Raw genomic sequence first — 18,471 nt, 5'->3', positions numbered from 1 at the left:
TTAATGAGGATAATAATATAAGCATTATAACCTAGATACAGCGGAGGATTAATCCAGTGATGCTTTATTTTGTAGACACACTTCTGTACCAAATAAGACAAAGAGAGCAAAAATGTTTTTTCCTTGAAAGGACTGGTTTACTTTTTTATACAGCCTTAGTCCAGTTAAAGCCGTTGTTTAAGTGGTGTACTAATGTTTGATATGAGAGAAATTCCATTTTCTGTGAATGGTTGCAAAGAAAATACATGGATAGCTGAAATAAATGAACCCAAACCACATTATTCCAGAACTTAAAATTCCATAGTGCAGCTATTATCATGTTCTTGCATTTTATGATTACTGACCACATATATTGTTGGTGATACATTATTAAATTTGACACATTTAACTGACAAATAAATAAATAATCACAAGAAAATGGTGGTGACCTCTTCAGTGAACTGAAGAATCACCTCATGGTTGACAAATAGAGCTGTGGGACACCTGAAACACACCAGCACCACAAGGACATACAAGGAGACAACTAGGCCAAAGGTTCTCACCATTCCAGTGTTGTCTTTTCTTCACCCCTTTTCCTCCTATGTCTGCCAGCTCAGACCGGCTGACACCCTGCAACCTCTGACCCTGCTAATGAAAATGAGGCCACGGAGGAAAAGGCCACTTTCATTAGAACGGCTGACAAGTGTTAAGTGACTGGCTGAGCTCCAGATTAAGCGCACATAGATCCCTTGATCCTCGGCACATCACAGCCGGCCGCTGATTTCAGGATCAAGTTCACTTAGAGACCACCAGCCAGACAGCTCATAATAACAGGGCAGACAGCCTGCAGGTAAAGAGCAAGGGCTGCACTGCCATCACCGACACTGCCGGCCATGCACCTGTGGCTGTGCACTGACTGTCTATGTGCCACGGCAGATTCACAAGAGCTCAAGTGAAGTTATTTAATGTCCATCATGTCTGGATTGAACTTCAGTGTTGCAAAGGAATATGTCATGAATCACAAAACAAGCAATGTCTGAAATCAAACAGCAAAGTTACAAAATAAAGTTTGGAAATTCTGCATCTGAGTGATGGGTTGTTTTTTTTTTTTGTTTTTGTTTTACAGTTGTTTTGTGTGGCTTATTAGCCCAATGTGCAATATACAGTGCAACAAGCACTGTGCAACAAAATCTTAGCTAAAAAAGTGAAGATTCTGTAGAATAATAATATCAATAAAAATAATGTAAAAATAGCAAATAATTTAGAATAACGAGTGATAAGCATTAAACTTTAAACATACTAAATATCTTGTGTGGCAGACTTTACCTTTAAAAAGAATTAATTTGTGTGAACTAAGCTGGTTTTACAAGAACATCAGTTGATCGAGTTATTATTCATTGATTATTACCCTGTTCATTGTTTTTTCAGAATTGTGTAATTCTGGGTTTTCACGTATCCCATAATCCCTTGCATGCCAGAGAGTCGCTGCAGTCAAAACAACATAGAGAATCCACACGATGACAATTGTAAATGAATATTATACTACAAAAATGTCATTTTTATGCTTTTCATCACGTTAATAAGAGACTGCTGCATGATACCCTGAAAACTTGCTAAAACAATTATAACAAAAAATCCGTGTCTGCTACGTTTAATCTGCGTGGAATTTAATAAGCGCAAACCGAATTTCAGACATATATATTAGTCTGGAACAGAGGACAAACAGTGTTGTAAAGAACAATAATCAAGACATTAAAAAGCAAACTTCACTTTCCCCCAGAACGACATGATCAGGAAGTGATTGTAGCTCACAGCAGCTCCCATTGAAAATAACAGACTGGGATTCTCACATGTTTACATAAAACAAACGCAATAACAATGTCTATAAACCCAGAGAATACGAGGGCTGTCAATAAAGTAACGGTCCTTTTTATTTTTTTCAAAAACTATATGGATTTCATTCATATGTTTTTACGTCAGACATGCTTGAACCCTCGTGCGCATGCGTGAGTTTTTCCACGCCTGTCGGTGACGTCATTCGCCTGTGAGCACTCCTTGTGGGAGGAGTCATCCAGCCCCTCGTCGGAATTCCTTTGAGAAGTTGCTGAGAGACTGGCGCGTTGTTTGATCAAATTTTTTTCTAAACCTGTGAGACACATCGAAGTGGACACGGTTCGAAAAATTAAGCTGGTTTTCAGTGAAAATTTTAACGGCTGATGAGAGATTTTGAGGTGATTCTGTCGCTTTAAGGACTTTTTGCGAGACGTCGCGCAGCGCTCTCAGGCGGCGTCATCAGCCTGTTCAAGCTGAAAACCTCCACATTTCAGGCTCTATTGATCCAGGACGTCGTGAGAGAACAGAGAAGTTTCAGAAGAAGTCGGTTTCAGCATTTTATCCGGATATTCCACTGTTAAAGGAGATTTTTTTAATGAAAGACGTGCGGACGGATCCGCGCGTCGGGACGCAGCCGACGCGGTGCGGCGGCACAGGAAAAACACCTCCGTGTTGATAACCATTTGTAAAATCCAGGCGGCTTTTGATGGCTTTCAGTGGAGTGAGTATATGAGAAATTGTTTAACAGGCAGGACATGTTCCAACTTGTCCTTAAGGCTTTCAACAGAGGTGTTTTTCCTGTGGCGGAGCGTCGCGGCGGCTGCGTCCCGACGCGCGGACCCGTCCTTAAAGCGACAGAATCACCTCAAAATCTCTCATCAGCCGTTAAAATTTTCACTGAAAACCAGCTTAATTTTTCGAACCGTGTCCACTTCGATGTGTCTCACAGGTTTAGAAAAAATTTTGATCAAACAAAGCGCCAGTCTCTCAGCAACTTCTCAAAGGAATTCCGACGAGGGGCTGGATGACTCCTCCCACAAGGAGTGCTCACAGGCGAATGACGTCACCGACAGGCGTGGAAAAACTCACGCATGCGCACGAGGGTTCAAGCATGTCTGACGTAAAAACATATGAATGAAATCCATATAGTTTTTGAAAAAATTAAAAAGGACCGTTACTTTATTGACAGCCCTCGTATATTCACAAGAGTTTTAGGCACAATATAAAAAGAGTTTTATGTTGCGATGTTAATTGTGTTGTCCATGTGCAACGGTTAAAGTGAAACGTGATCAGAGCGTCTCAATGCAGTTCTCAATGTTACTGAGATCTGACCTCTCTGAGGTTTTGCAGCATTTGAAACCTGAAAAGCCTCAATGGGCTGTTAAACTGCAAAGTCATTAGTTTTGTCTGAAACGGTTTATTACTTTTCTAAACTTTAGAACCAAATTAAATGGCAGTTAATAATGTTCCCTGTAAGGTTCTGTGACATAACAATGTGTAACTTTCAGATGTCATAAAAATATAGCTTCATATATGCTGTGTCATTATAGCTAATGTAGCAGCTAACAAACTAGGCTATGCTGAGCATATTGTTTAGCCTAACTGAGCTAACTGGAGCTATTTCCTGCAGTATTTCTCTTTTTATGTTTGTCTGTCCATCAAACCTGGATGAATTTTATGTGTAAGACCAACATTTATAAGGTACACAGCACAGTACCTCCTGTGTATGGAAACTGTGAGACTACACATTTCACTGTCATTGCTGACACGTTCGGATGAAGACATGACGATAACTCAGCACCAAACAGCAAATATTTGAATTCATAATAAAGTAACAAAAATAACACGATTAACAGGTTGCCATTATTAAAAATAAATGAATAAATAAATGAATAAATAAACTTTATGGTTAGGAACATTAAAAAAATATGAAGCTTCTTTTTTCACTTTTGTTACTAGCGATATAGCAATTATTTCTGGTTCTCATTTTCTTGTAACTGGTTCATGTCAGGACTGGACGAGGGCAGGACACAAATGCAGGCTCGACAAAAGGAAATATACTTAAAGGGTGGTTTATTCAGGCTAGGGATCGTTAACAGCGAGGCAGTCCACGGAGCAAAAGTACTTGACAAGGATTAAGCAAAAGACGTGGTCCAAAGAACAAGCAAGGTCTAAACACGAGCAAACAGGTATGTCAGAGCAGAGGCAAAAAACAGGATCCAGAACACAAAACAGAGTCCAAAAACAAGGCTAGGCAAAACAAGAACGACACAAGAGGCTGGTAAGTGAATGAATCAACGAACGAGCGGGGAAGAAGTGAACAGACGCAGGTTAAATAGGGACAGGTGTTAATCAGGAAATGAGGTGCACGTGGAGGAGGAAAGGCCTGGAAAGGGGGGCGTGGTCAAGTGACAGCTAAGAGGCCAATGATGCAGAAGGGCGGTGAACAAATGGGCAAGAGAATGACAGATGAAGGGGCGTGGCTGACTGAGAGGACAAAGTGCAGGTGCGGAACAGAGTGCAGTGATCCGGAAAAGACTGTGGAAACAATGAGAGACTGACAAGCAGGAGCAAGAGAAAGGTGATTAGATACAAACATGACAATAAGAGATAGTACAAAGAAAACCACCCTAACTTGAGCACAACTGAAAAGCATACAGGAACGTGATAAGTGAATCATGGGAATTCATACAATAAACCTACTAAGAACAGACAGAAGAACTACAAGAAAACAAAACTGAAAACCAAAACCAGAAATACCCAAATACTTAACACAAGAGAGAACAGTAACATAAGCAAACAAACACTAAATGCTGAAACATAAAAACAGACTGTGGATAAACTAGAATGGAACTAAAACATAGCTGTAAAGTAACAAAGAAAAGTGACAAAGCAATATGAGAACATTGAATAAACGTGAAGAAAGAGGCAATAACAAAACAAGACTAAAACATAACTGAGGTGAAAAGTAACAAAGGAAGAAAGTGACTAAGCAAAAATCAGAACATGGAAAAAAAAACCCACATGAAGAAAAAGGTAATTAACAAAACGAGGCTGATGCCAAAGGAACAGAACTAAATGAAGAAGGGACATATGGGCTGAAGCCTGGAAACGGCCGGGACATGACAGTTCAAAGCCTTAACACAAACATATTTCATTATATCCTCATATACACAAAGGAGGCATTCACAAATATTACTTATACACAATTACTTTAGATTTACATTTGAACGGCTTCATTTTCAGCAATGTAGAAAAAGGGAACTGTGTTGGTCTCCATGCTCCGCTGAAAACATTGTCTGCGGACATGGACCTCTCTGCCGCATGACCCCCTTCATGATTAAAACACTGCCCGCCTGTTTCTAATGGTTCTCCAGGGTAACACAGCCGAGGAGGTGCACATGTTTGCACAGATGTTATTTCAAAGTAGGCTGCTCCAGAGGCCGGCAGTCATACCACTGACCCCACACACCGAAGTGCTTCCCATAAATACTGTTTCCTTAGTGTAATACAGCCATGCTGGAGGTGTAACATTGACCTCAGAAGAAGATGACTTTCATTACCAAGTCCACCTTTTTTTTTATACTTTAATATTATAAAGCTTCAACCATCTGCATTACTCCAATTGTAGTTTCACTTCTTGTGCTACATTTACAGTATTTAAGGTTTTGCTGTTGCATAAACACTGGATGATTAAGCATCTTATAATGCCTGGGAGACCTCAAAGAGCCTTGCCTTCCCAAGTACTGCATTCATTGACCTACTTTGTATCCCTATGTGGCAAAGTGGACAATTTACTCCTCAATCGTCAAGGCAATTAGAAATCATGAATGAACATGGTATGTCGGACTTCTGACACCACCCTGGGAATTTCACCCAGGGAATTCGACAATTGAATAACTTCAACCTAAGACACACAGGTTCGTTGTAATTGAGACAGAGACGTGGTTCCCAAATACAAACAAATAATTTATTAACAATTGAAGTTCTAGTTAAAAAGACAATTTTGTAAATAACTCATTTAAAACACCACCAATTATGACCACATGAGGGCGCCCTTGCATCACGCAGCCCGGCAGCACACGCAGCTGGCAGAGTTTTCCAAACGTCCACAAGCGTAAAGCCGCCGCAGCAAACAGGGCACATCCACTGGTCTCACGGGATGAAATCTTTCAGCAGAGCACCAGAGCAAAGCAGCAGGGCCTCCTTCCACAGCTTGGTCCAAAATCCTACATTTTAAACAAATAAATATAAAACAAATATCTGAAAGAGGAGCTTACTTTGTGCTGTACATACCGAACCGTCCGTCACAGCAATCAGCTGTAACTCGACACCACCCCAGAGCATCAAGAGCACCACAAACTCAGCAGCGCACCACCAACGACAGCCCACACAGAGGTCTCTGTACAACAAAACCACCTCCTTAAACACTCACCACTACACCTCAACGAGCCTGCAGCTGTGGCCGGCGCCTACCTGTCTTCACGGGAACATGGAAGTGAACACGTCCAAACACCTGCAGTCAGTCTCCAGAAAGAGAAAGCAGAGCACACACACTCCCTCTTTTATGCAGACACTCCTCTGCCACAACCAGCTGCACTCAATCCACCAGCTGAACATCATTAAGGTCATCCATCCTGCTACAATCCACCCCCACAAATTATATCGTCGCCCCAACGATGGAATAGACCCCATTCCTTAACCTTAATCATACCACCTATATTACATAGGGCCAGAAGGACCCACTTGCACTGCAGACCGTGGAAGATGATGAATATTAGAATGATGACCCGCAGTAACCCTAGTCGTCCGCCGAAGTACAACCTCTTCACTAGGGGGGGAGGGAAGACATACTAGACTCCACTGGCAGAGGTGGCACAGCAACCACTGGATCTACTGGTGGACTCAACTGCGGGGAAGCAGGTAAACTCACAACCTCCGCGCTCTCCACCTGAGGGGCAACCTGGGTCACCTCTCCCACCCCCTCCACCTGAGGAGCAGGCGGAGTCACCACTTCCCGCACAACTGAAGTAGACGCAGGGTCCTTGGATCCTGACACCACCACCCGCCATTACGCCACCACCTGTCCTGTAATTGCTCCACCACAGGTGAAGAAAACTCCACAGGGGGCAGAGAATGGGCTACAACCTCATCAGGGGACCCAAGCCCTACCACTACCTTCAACAATGAGCGATGAACCTGCTTGGCTCTGGTTAAATCATCCTTAGGGGCAATTGTATAAACAGTCCCTTCTCCCTGTGGTGCCCTCAGGACACAATACATCACAGAGGACCACTGGTCCTGGATCTTATGACGGCCCCGTACCCCAAAATCTCGCAAACCCGACCAACTGTCCCTCCTTCAGGGGAACATCACGGACACACTGATCATATTCCTTCTTACGCCGCTCTGCAGCGGCCTTCAGCCGATCCCGGGCTCCATCAAAACCACTGGTTGGTTCACCTTTGCTACCTGACACCTCTCACATGCCTGGCACCAATCTGTCACTTCCGCAGACATCCCTGGCCAATAACACCGCTGATGTAAAAGCTCTAGGGTCCTCTCAACCCCTTGATGAGCATGCCCTTGATGAACCTCAGTCAACACATCGGCTTTTAAAGCTGCAGGCAACACCAACTGCAACACAGCCCCAGCTCCATTGGACTTAAACACCTGACTGTACAAGACACCATCCCTCTCCACCAACCGGTCCCACTGCCGAAGCAACACCCGGGCTGACTGCGACACCTGATTGCGCTCTTCCTTATCAGGACCCCTTTTATGGTCCCAAAACACCCAAACCTCTCGAATCACTGGATCAACCCGCTGCAATGCAGCCAGGTCAGATGGAAGACGGTGGGGCAAGGCTACAACCACAGCCTGCCTTACATCTACCCTACTCCCCTGACAAACCTGTTGCAGTGGCTCCGGAAGCTGGGCACCACTAACCATTACCTGGAAGTCCTGCATCCCAGGAGAATGCAACCGAGAAAGGGCATCCGCGTTCTTATTACTACAACCCGAACGATACTTAATCTCAAATCAAATGAGGCCAACTGCGCTGCCCAACGTTGCTCAGTAGCACCAAGTTTTGCAGATGAAAAATGACTCAACGGATTGTTGTCCGTGTACACAATGCACTTATGCCCAGCAAGTACTCCCTAAACTTCTCGGTCATTGCCCACTTGAGTGCCAAAAATTCCACTTCATAGAGCTGTAGTTCACCATATTACGCTCAGTAGGGCGTAACCCATGGCTTGCGTAAGCAATCGGCCTAACTTACCATCCTGTTCCTGAGACAACACTGCTCCCAGCCCCCATAGCTAGCATCCACCTCCAAAATAAATGGAAGACTAAAATCGGCATATGCCAGCACAGGTGCAGAGGTAAGCTTAGCTTTTAAAGTCTCAAAGCTACGGCCACATTCCTCTGTCCAATAACCCGAAACTGGCTGATCTACCCGACTGGGCTTCACCCCAGCCAACTCTGCTACCAACTTGTGTAGGGGTGCTGCCAACCTTGCAAAACCACCTACAAACCGGCGGTAGTAGCTGGCAAAGCCCAGAAAAGAGCGCAGTTCCGAGAGTGTGACCGGAGGTGGCCAATGAGCAACCACCTCCACCTTGCTAGGGTCAGTAGCCACCCCCTTATCAGAGATGACATGCCCCAGGTAACGCACTTCCTGCTGAAAAAATGCACACTTTTTGAGTTTCACCTTTAACCCCTCATGCTGCAAACGCTCCAGCACCACCCTCAACCTATCCAGATGTTGGTCAACAGTAGAGGAAAAAACCACAATGTCATCCAAATACAACAATAACGAGAGACACTGCTGATCACCTAAAATCCTCTGCATCAATCTCTGAAAAGTACCAGGAGCGTTGCAAAGCCCAAAGGGCATCCGGTTCCACTCAAACAAACCAAAAGGCGTGCAAAAGGCCGTCTTATGACGATCAGCCTCCGCCACAGGAACCTGATTATACCCACTCGCCAGATCCATGGTAGAAAAACCAACGAGCCCCAGTGAGGGCATCCAAGGACTCATCAATCCAAAGCAAAGGGAAGGCGTCCTTCCTAGTTTTTCCATTCAAGAGCCTGTAATCAACACACATGCGCAAACTGCCATCCTTTTTCTTAACCAGCACAATAGGAGAGGCATAAGGACTGCTACTCTCCCTAATAACTTGTGTTCCAAGCAGCTGATTGAGGTGATCTTTGACAACCTCATACTCAGAAGGCGGAATTCTGCGATACTGCTGTCACACTGGAATATCATCCAGAAGCGGAATCTCATGTGATATTAGGTCAAGTCAACCCAGATCCCCATCTTGGGCTGAAAAGACAGAACTAAAACTGACCCAACAATGCTCTCACCTTACCTTGTACTTCCAGAGGCAAGTGACCCAATTCCAGGGCTGCAATCTGATCCTGCACTGATGGAGAAATGGACTGCGATGCCACTACTGCCTCCACCGGGGGCACCTCGGCAACCCCGCAGGCAGACTCACAACCCGAACTTCCTCTAAAGTGCCAATCATAGCCCGGGGACGTAACGACACATCCACCGATCCCACATTCATCACCGCAATGTATGCTATACCCTGCTCTACCTGCACCAATGCAGGAGATGCCAACAGTCCAGCAGGCAAGCCAGACTCCACAGGCTCAAACAGAGCCGCCCCACCAGAATACCGCTCCGAGCATGTCGCCCTAACAAACTTCATTACACCGCCCGGAATCTGACAAGCCTCTCCCCTCTCCCTTCATCCCCAGGACCCCAGAAGCCCACAGAAACACACCAGGCACATCTTTAACCACCACAATGCCACATCCTGGCATCAGTTTACCACAAAGCTCCACATCCAACTCCAAATAGCCCAGGTAAGGGATGGCTAAGCCATTAGCTGCTTTAAGCTGTAGCCAATTACATTGATTTCAGCCACCCCAAACCCCCTGGCTCAAACTGCTGATGAAAAAGAGACTCTGGAATAGTTGACACCATAGATCCTGTATCTATCAAACAAGGGATCCCAACTCCCCCCATGCTCACCATTAAATGAGGACATGGCGACACAAGCTTGGTCACTACCTTGTCATACGTCCTACGCAAACCTGAGCCAGTAACTTTCCCCCACCGAGCTGCGGAGCCACAGCTCGGTGGGCACTAGTTTCCCGACCCCTGAGCGGCAGAAGATGGTTTATTCAATGAAGAGGCCGACAAAAAGGATCAACTGCGGGCCACCACCCGAACTCCATCACACTCCCTGGCAAAGTGACCTGGTTTCTGGCAGTGCCTACAAATTATAGACCCCCGGGGAAATGATTGACAAAACTGCCCAGAATGCTGCAAATGGGAAATACTCTGAGTCAGCCGATTCAACTGCTCCTGTTGCCGCTGGAGCATCTCCCTTACTTCCTGTAGTTCCGAGGCCTGAAAAGAACCAGCCTCCACCTGGCCACTGCCCTGAACCCCGCACTGAGTGCCCGCAACAGACTGGATGGAAAAATCACTACCCTTCGTACTTCCAGGTGAACCCTCTCGTTCCCATCTAATTGCCTCACCCCTAACCTCCAACAAGGTAGCGGTAGGCTGCCGGCGTACAAACTGCTTCAACTCGCGCTGAAGTGACCCATCAAACACACACTCAACAAACTGATCACGTAACAAAACCTCTGCATTGGGACACCATTAGGGCGCGCTGCTTAACAGATGTCATCAGACTCATTAATGCCAATGAAAACCCTAACAGAGTCTCTCCCTCACGCTGCCTGCGGGAGAAAAAGGCTCTTGAAGTGCCACATAAGATTCTGTATCCCCATACAGCTCCTGCAACACCCCAATGATCTTTAATGGGTCTGAACGCTCTTCACTGGAACGATGCTTCATTTCCTCACGTGCTTCCCCCTCCAGATGATCAAAATAAAAAAATGCCTGGTCAGCTTTAGAGACATGACAGGATCTCACACAAGCCTGCATCTCCTCCAACCATTCAGCCAACCCCATACCTGTCTTACCATTAAACATGGGACATTTTCTATCTCGGGGTAAAAAAATAAACTTCTCCATTACTGGAGCATTACCACTAGAGGACAATTTAGATGAGGGCTCTATACTCGGGCCAGGCGCTGCCTCAGCCTGTTCCTGCTTCAACCTCTCATTCTCCATCCTAAGCTGAGTGACTAACTCTTTCAGTTCCTGCGTTTCCTCTGCCATCATACCCCTTGAGACTTTCCCACAATGAGGATGCGACCAAAATAGGGGAAATTACTTGCACCGAGGCCACCTGCTGCTTTGCTCTGGAAAACAAGAAAAAAAAAAAAACAGATTAAACACACACACACACACACAAAAAAATTTACTTCACCAAAAAAAAAAAAAAAACAGAACACACCTCTCTAGTCTCAATTTACATCCCACTTCTGACACCAAATGTGGCAAAGCGGACAATTTACTCCTCAATCATCAAGGCAATTAGAAATCATGAATGAACATGTATGTCGGACTTCTGACACCACCCTGGGAATTTCACCCAGGGAATTCGACAATTGAATAACTTCAACCTAAGACACACAGGTTCGTTGTAATTGAGACAGAGACGTGGTTCCCAAATACAAACAAATAATTTATTAACAATTGAAGTTCTAGTTAAAAAGACAATTTTGTAAAAAACTCATTTAAAACACCACCAATTATGACCACATGAGGGGCGCCCTTGCATCACGCAGCCCGGCAGCACACGCAGCTGGCAGAGTTTTCCAAATGTCCACACTGAGCGTAAAGCCACCGCAGCAAACAGGGCACATCCACTGGTCTCACGGGATGAAATCTTTCAGCAGAGCACCAGAGCAAAGCAGCAGGGCCTCCTTCACAGCTTGGTCCAAATCCTACATTTTAAACAATAAATATAAAACAAATATCTGAAAGAGGAGCTTACTTGTGCTGTACATACCGAACCGTCCATCACAGCAATCAGCTGTAACTCGACACCACCCCAGAGCGTCAAGAGCACCACAAACTCAGCAGCGCACCACCAACGACAGCCCACACAGAGGTCTCTGTACAACAAAACCACCTCCTTAAACACTCACCACTGTTGTGTGGGCCGCCAGAAGAGGAGGTACTGCTGGCCCACCACCAGAGGGCGCCCTGCCTGAAGTGCGGGCTTCAGGCACGAGAGGGCGCTGCCGCCACGGACACAGCCGGGGGTGACAGCTGTCACTCATTATCTCATGCCAGCTGTCATCCATCTTCACTACATCATTCCACTCCATAAAAACCGGACGTCATCTCCACCTCATTGCCGAGATATCATCTACCAGTGAAGGTAATATTCTCTGCCGTAATCTGAACTGTGTCTTAGTCTGAACTCTTTTTGCAGCCGCTTTCCTGTGGTGTGCCTTATCTGTGAGATTGGCGTTTAGTGTATTCAGCGACGGCTTCGCTTCACACCCAACCAGATAAGTGGTTAGACAGGAGCTGCACGAGTGTGTGTTAGAGGTGGAGGTGGAATCTCCACCATTGTTGTTTCTGGGTGTGCACGCACCCATGCCTTACTGTTTTTGCTCCTCGCCAGCAGTACCATATCCGACATTCGGAGACGGTGGCCACCTGGGGACTCGGGACTTGGTGGCTCCAGTATTCTCCAGTTCGGTGGCGGAGGAAATCGTGTGGTTCCGGTTCTTCTCAGGACAGACGTCTTCTATCCTCGAGCCTGCCCACACGTCACCTTTGTGGATTGACTGTTTCATAAATTCTGTATTCCTCTGTGTTTTGGTTGTGCCCTTTCACAACAGTAAAGTGTTCATATTCAACTCTTTCATTGTCCGTTCATTTACGCCCCCTGTTGTGGGTCCATGTCACTACACTTTCCCAACAGGATATCTCGGCCAGCGTCATGGATCCCGAGGGGCGTCAACCATCTGTTGGACAACCAATGGAAGAGCAGGGTGCACAGGCGTCTGCAGGAGGCGTGATTGGTGAGTTCAGCAAATCTCACAGCCTTTATCCGCTCGGTTGGACTAGATGACCGAGCAAAACGTCATCCTTAATCGCAGGATGGAGGCTCTCACCGCACAGGTGAAGCGCGCGCTCAGGGCGCTGCTGCAGCTCCTCCTCCTGCCGACCCGGTGCAGTATAGAGATGTTCCACTGGTCGTTCAACGACCCCCCCCACCATCCCCTGAAGCATACATAAGTCCCCCAGAGTCCGTACGGAGGATGTGTGGAGACGTGCGCGGACTTTCTTATGCAGTGTTCGCTCGTCTTTGCACAACGTCCCGTAATGTACGCGTCTGACACCAGTAAGGTGGCTTATGTAATTAACTTGCTTCGTGGTGAGGCACGCGCTTGGGCTACGGCGCTTTGGGAGCAAAATTCACGGCTGCTTACCACTTATACTGGGTTTGTGAGGGAGTTCAAAACGGTTTTTGATCACCCTAACAGAGGAGAGACCGCTTCAACCGTGGTGCTGTCAATGAGACAGGGGCGCCGGAGCGCAGCCGAATATGCAGTCGACTTCCGCATCGCGGCTGCGGGGTCCGGCTGGAATAATGTTGCGCTCCGCGCCGCCTTCATAAACGGACTGTCGTCGGTCCTGAAGGAGCACCTGGTAGCCAAGGAAGAACTGCGGGATTTTGATGGGCTTATTGATCTCGTTATACGGTTAGACAATCGGTTGGAGGAACGCCGTCGGGAGCAAGACGAAGGACGTGGCCGGGCATGCGCCGTCCCTCTCCCTTCCGGGTCCGAAAAGGTTCCGCCCTCCCCAGCTCCACAGCCTCAGCGCTCCGTGTGGCTACAGCTCCCCTGCTGACGAAGCTATGGACACGAGCAGGGCTACATTTAGACCACCTAACAGACAGAGGAGGCTGGCCCGCGGGAGTGCTTTGTCTGCGGCTCGGTGAGCATCAGTTAAGAGACTGCCCCAATCGGTTAAACACCAACGCCCGCCCTAGAAACTGGGCTTAGGGTGGGTCAAGACATTCACGTGGGACATACACATATTTCCACACGACTCCCAGTTACAATCCTGAGCGGGGATTTAACACTTCAAGCCCCAGCACTGGTGGACACGGGGTCAGAAGGGAATCTGCTGGACAGCAGATGGGCCAGGGAGGTAGGGCTCCTCTGGTGGCGCTTCCTTCGCCATTGCAGGTGCGGGCACTAGATGGCACCCTTCTCCCTTTAATCACGCACAAGACACAACCTGTAACTCTGGTGGTGTCTGGAAATCATCGGGAGGAGATCGAGGTTTTTTGTGACTCCTTCTACCTCCCGTGTGATTTGGGCTTCCCGTGGATGTGAAACACAATCCCCGGATTGATTGGCCGTCTGGGGTGGTGGTTCAGTGGAGCGAAACCTGCCATTGGGTGTGTTTAGGATCCTCGGTTCCTCCCGGTTTACATGCTAAGGAGGAGGTCCAAGTCCCTCCCAATATGACGGCGGTGCCGGTTGAGTACCACGATCTTGCTGACGTCTTCAGCAAGGATCTGGCACTCACCCTTCCCCCGCACTGTCCGTACGATTGTGCCATTGATTTGATTCCAGGCGTTGAGTTCCCGTCCAGCGGCTGTACAACCTCTCACGACCTGAGCGCGAATCAATGGAGACCTACATCCGGGACTCATTAGCTGCCGGGCTGATCTGGAATTCCACCTCCCCGATGGGTGCAGGTTTCTTTTTTGTGGTCAAAAAGGACGGCGGACTCCGTCCATGCATTGATTACAGGGGGCTGAATGAGATTACGGTTCGCAATCGATACCCGTTGCCCCTGTTAGATTCAGTGTTCACGCCCCTGCATGGAGCCAAAATCTTCACCAAGTTGGATCTTAGGAATGCGTACCACCTGGTTCGGGTCGGGAAGGGAGACGAGTGGAAGACGGCATTTAACACCCTGTTAGGTCACTTTGAGTACCTGGTCATGCCGTTCGGCCTCACTAACGCCCCCCGCGACGTTCCAAGCTTTGTTAATGACGTCTTGCGGGACTTCCTGCACTGATTCATCTTCGTATATCTGGACGATATACTCATCTTTTCTCCGGACCCTGAGACTCATGTTCAACATGTACGTCAGGTCCTGCAGTGGTTGTGGAGAACTGGCTGTTTGTGAAGGGCGAGAAGTGTGAGTTTCACCGCACCTCTTTGTCCTTCCTGGGGTTTATCATCTCCTCCAACCTCCGTCGCCCCTGATCCGGCCAAGGTTGCGGCGGTGAGAGATTGGCCCCAACCAACAAGCCATAGGAAGCTGCCACAGTTCCTCGGCTTTGCAAATTTCTACAGGAGGTTCATTAAGGGCTACAGTCAGGTAGTTAGCCACCTGACAGCCCTGACCTCTCCAAAGTCCCCTTCACCTGGTCGGATCGGTGCGAAGCCGCGTTCAAGGAGTTGAAACGACGGTTCTCGACTGCACCAGTTCTGGTGCAAGGCCCGACCCTGGCCGCCAGTTTGTGGTTGAAGTGGACGCCTCTGACCAGGGATAGGAGCCGTGCTATCCCAGAGCGGAGAGACCGATAAGGTCTTCACCTGTGTGCCTATTTTTCTCGCAGGTTGACCCAGCTGAACGGAACTATGACGTCGGCAACCGAGGCCTCCTTGCGGTGTGAAAGAGGCTCTTGAGGAGTGGAGACACCTGTTGGAGGGAGCGTCTGTGCCGTTCACGGTTTTCACTGACCATCGGAACCTGGAGTATATCAGGACCGCCAAGCGGCTGAACCCCAGGCAAGCCCGCTGGTCACTGTTCTTCAGGCGTTTTGTCTTCCGAATCACCTATCGCCCCGGGACCAAGAACCAAAGATCAGATGCCTTGTCCCGGGTACACGAAGACAAAGTCAAAACAGAGCTGTTGGATCCACCGGAGCCCATCGTTCCGGAGTCCACTATCGTGGCTACCCTCACCTGGGACGTGGAGAAGACCGCCCGTAGGCCCTGGCACAGAGCCCGGACCCCGGAATTGGGCCAAAGAATCGTCTGTATGTCCCACCAGAAGCCAGAGCTGCAGTCTTGGATTTCTGTCACGGTTCCAAGCTCTCCTGTCATCCAGGGGTGCAAAGGACCGTGGCAGTTGTCCGGCAGAGCTTCTGGTGGGCGTCCATGGAAGCCGACATCCGGGAGTATATCCAGGCCTGCACCACCTGTGCCAGGGGCAAGGCAGACCACAAGAGGACCCAGGACTTCTCCAACCGCTTCCGGTACCTCATCGCCCCTGGTCCCATATCGGCCTGGATTTCGTCACGGGCCTCCCGCCGTCCCAGGGCATGATGACCATCCTCACGATAGTGGACCGGTTTCCAAGGCGGCCCTTCGTGGCCCTCCCGAAGCTCCCAGCGGCCCAGGAGACTGCAGACCTCCTGGTCCGCCACGTCGTCCGTCTGCATGGGATACCAACTGACATGGTCTCAGATCGTGGTCCCCAGTTTTCCTCTCAGGTCTGGAGGAGTTTCTGCAGAGAACTGGGGGCCACCGTGAGCCTCTCGTCCGGGTACCACCCACAGACGAATGGAAAAGCAGAACGGGCCAACCAAGAGTTGGAACAGACCCTCCGCTGTGTGACATCCGCACACCCGACGGCCTGGATGACCATCTGGCCTGGATCGAGTATGGTCATAACAGCCAGGTGTCTTCTGCCACCGGCCTCTCCCCATTTAAGGTGTGTCTGGGGTACCAGCCCCATTGTTTCCCGTGGTGGAGGGAGAGGTCGGTGTGCCCTCGGTCCAGGCCTACCTGCGGAGGTGCCGTCGGGTGTGGCACACCGCCCGTTCTGCCTTGTTGAAGGCCCGGACGAGGGCTAAGACCCATGCAGACCGCCGGCGGTCCCCGGCCCCTGCATACCAGCCTGGGCAGGAGGTGTGGTTATCAACCAAGGACATTCCCTGCAGGTGGACTCCCCCAAACTGATGGATAGGTTCATTGGACCGTTCAAGATAGTCAAATCCTCAGTCCTGCTGCAGTGAAGCTCCAGCTCCCGGCTTCACTGCGGATCCACCCTGTTTTCATGTCTCCCAGATTAAACTGCACTTCACCTCACCCCTCTGTGCTCCCGGTCCGGCGCCCCTCCTGCCCAGATCATCGACGGGGAGCCGGCTTGGACAGTGCGCCGGCTCCTGGACGTCCGTCGAATGGGCCGGGGTTCCAGTATTTGGTGGACTGGGAGGGGTATGGACCCGAGGAACGTTCCTGGGTAAAGAGGAGCTTCATCCTGGACCCGGCCCTCCTGGCCGATTTCTACCGCCGTCACCTGGACAAGCCTGGTCGGGCGCCAGGAGGTGCCCGTTGAGGGGGGGGTCCTGTTGTGTGGGCCGCCAGAAGAGGAGGTACTGCTGGCCCACCACCAGGGGCGCCCTGCCTGAAGTGCGGGCTTCAGGCACGAGAGGGCGCTGCCACCACAGACACAGCCGGGGGTGAACACTCAGTCCACCAGCTGAACATCATTAAGGTCATCCATCCTGCTACACCTAGATGAAAAGAACTCAGCAGGTTATTGTTCTTCCTCTTATTGTGTTCTGTTTCTCTGCTTGCTCAGTGTAAACAGTTTAAGTTTAATTTAAATCCAGATTTATAACACATCTGTTCTCTTTAATATACACTCAACAAAAATATAAACGCAACACTTTTGGTTTTGCTCCCATTTTGTATGAGATGAACTCAAAGATCTAAAACTTTTCCCACATACACAATATCACCATTTCCCTCAAATATCGTTCACAAACCAGTTTAAATCTGTGACAGTGAGCACTTCTCCTTTGCTGAGATAATCCATCCCACCTCACAGGTGTGCCATATCAAGATGCTGATTAGACACCATGATTAGTGCACAGTGTGTCTTAGACTGCCCACAATAAAAGGCCACTCTGAAAGGTGCAGTTTTATCACACAGCACAATGCCACAGATGTCGCAAGATTTGAGGGAGCATGCAATTGGCATGCTGACAGCAGGAATGTCAACCAAGCTGTTGCTCGTGTATTGAATGTTCATTTCTCTACCATAAGCCGTCTCCAAAGGTGTTTCAGAGAATTTGGCAGTACATCCAACCAGCCTCACAACCGTAGACCACGTGTAACCACACCAGCCCAGGACCTCCACATCCAGCATGTTCACCTCCAAGATCGTCTGAGACCAGCCACTCGGACAGCTGCTGAAACAATCGGTTTGCATAACCAAAGAATTTCTGCACAAACTGTCAGAAACCGTCTCAGGAAAGCTCATCTGCATGCTCGTCATCCTCATCGGGGTCTCGACCTGACTCCAGTTCGTCATCGTAACCGACTTGAGTGGGCAAATGCTCACATTCGCTGGCGTTTGGCACGTTGGAGAGGTGTTCTCTTCACGGATGAATCCTGGTTCACACTGTTCAGGGCATGGCAGACAGCGTGTGTGGCGTCGTGTGGGTGAGCGGTTTTCTGATGTCAATGTTGTGGATCGAGTGGCCCATGGGGCGGTGGGGTTATGGTATGGGCAGGCATCTGTTATGGACGAAGAACACAGGTGCATTTTATTGATGGCATTTTGAATGCACAGAGATACCATGACGAGATCCTGAGGCCCATTGTTGTGCCAATCCAAGAACATCACCTCATGTTGCAGCAGGATAATGCACGGCCCCATGTTGCAAGGATCTGTACACAATTCTTGGAAGCTGAAAATGTCCCAGTTCTTGCATGGCC

This window comes from Thalassophryne amazonica, chromosome 16 (genome assembly GCF_902500255.1).
Source record: "Thalassophryne amazonica chromosome 16, fThaAma1.1, whole genome shotgun sequence".
NCBI classification, from domain to species: Eukaryota; Metazoa; Chordata; class Actinopteri; order Batrachoidiformes; family Batrachoididae; genus Thalassophryne; species Thalassophryne amazonica.
The sequence above is the reverse complement of the archived record's forward strand: the minus strand, read 5'-3'. Positions refer to the sequence as shown.